This window comes from Dioscorea cayenensis, chromosome 20 (genome assembly GCF_009730915.1).
Source record: "Dioscorea cayenensis subsp. rotundata cultivar TDr96_F1 chromosome 20, TDr96_F1_v2_PseudoChromosome.rev07_lg8_w22 25.fasta, whole genome shotgun sequence".
Taxonomy (NCBI): Eukaryota; Viridiplantae; Streptophyta; class Magnoliopsida; order Dioscoreales; family Dioscoreaceae; genus Dioscorea; species Dioscorea cayenensis.
The window spans coordinates 16,558,933-16,559,597 of NC_052490.1; the positions used below are offsets into that span (position 1 = coordinate 16,558,933).

Here is a 665-nt window from a genome sequence, read left to right on the forward strand (position 1 = left end):
AGAGAGCTTCCTCGAGGTGTGTGACATCTTTGAAGATAAATGGTGTGATGGATGATGCCATCAAATTGAGAGCCTTCCCTATTTTTTTCTTAAAAGGGTAGAGCAAAAGCGGTGGCTACACTCATTACCTAGAGCATCAATCACTACATGGGAGAAGATGGTAGAAGCTTTTCTAGCCCGTTATTTCCCTCCCGGGAAAAATCGAGCAAAAGCTTAGGAATGAGATCTCATCCTTTGTGCAGTTGGAATTGGAGTCTCTATTTGAGACATGGGAAAGGTTCAAGGAACTACTGCAAAAGTGTCCGCAACACGGATTCCCGGACTAAATGATTGTTCAAACCTTCTACAATGGTTTGAACCCGAGTACAAGGCAACTCTTGGATGCGGGCGAGGGAGGTACCTTAGGTAGCAAGACCCACGATGAGGCTCGTCAATTGATTGACGAAATAGGGTTAAATAGCTACCGATAGGAACGCTAGGGAGAAGAAAAAAAGGTGGCGGTCTCCATGAAATTGATCTCTGTAACTTCATTGGCGGCCCAAGTGGAGAGTTTGAGTAAGAAGCTAGATCTTATAGCTTCGAATAGAGTTGCGGCCGTGACCAATTGCACCGATTGTGGTGGAGGACATGCTCCCTCCGATACAGCAACACCTACAATTCAGGTT

At 45.6% G+C, this 665-nt stretch overlaps 1 non-coding gene across 1 annotated transcript; it reads right to left on the reverse strand.

Annotated features, from left to right (window-relative positions):
* Positions 1 to 209: 209 nt before the first annotated feature.
* On the reverse strand, positions 210 to 316 carry LOC120252074. Its single transcript, XR_005533625.1, has one exon. It is a non-coding gene; the product is annotated as a small nucleolar RNA R71 (small nucleolar RNA).
* Positions 317 to 665: the final 349 nt, after the last annotated feature.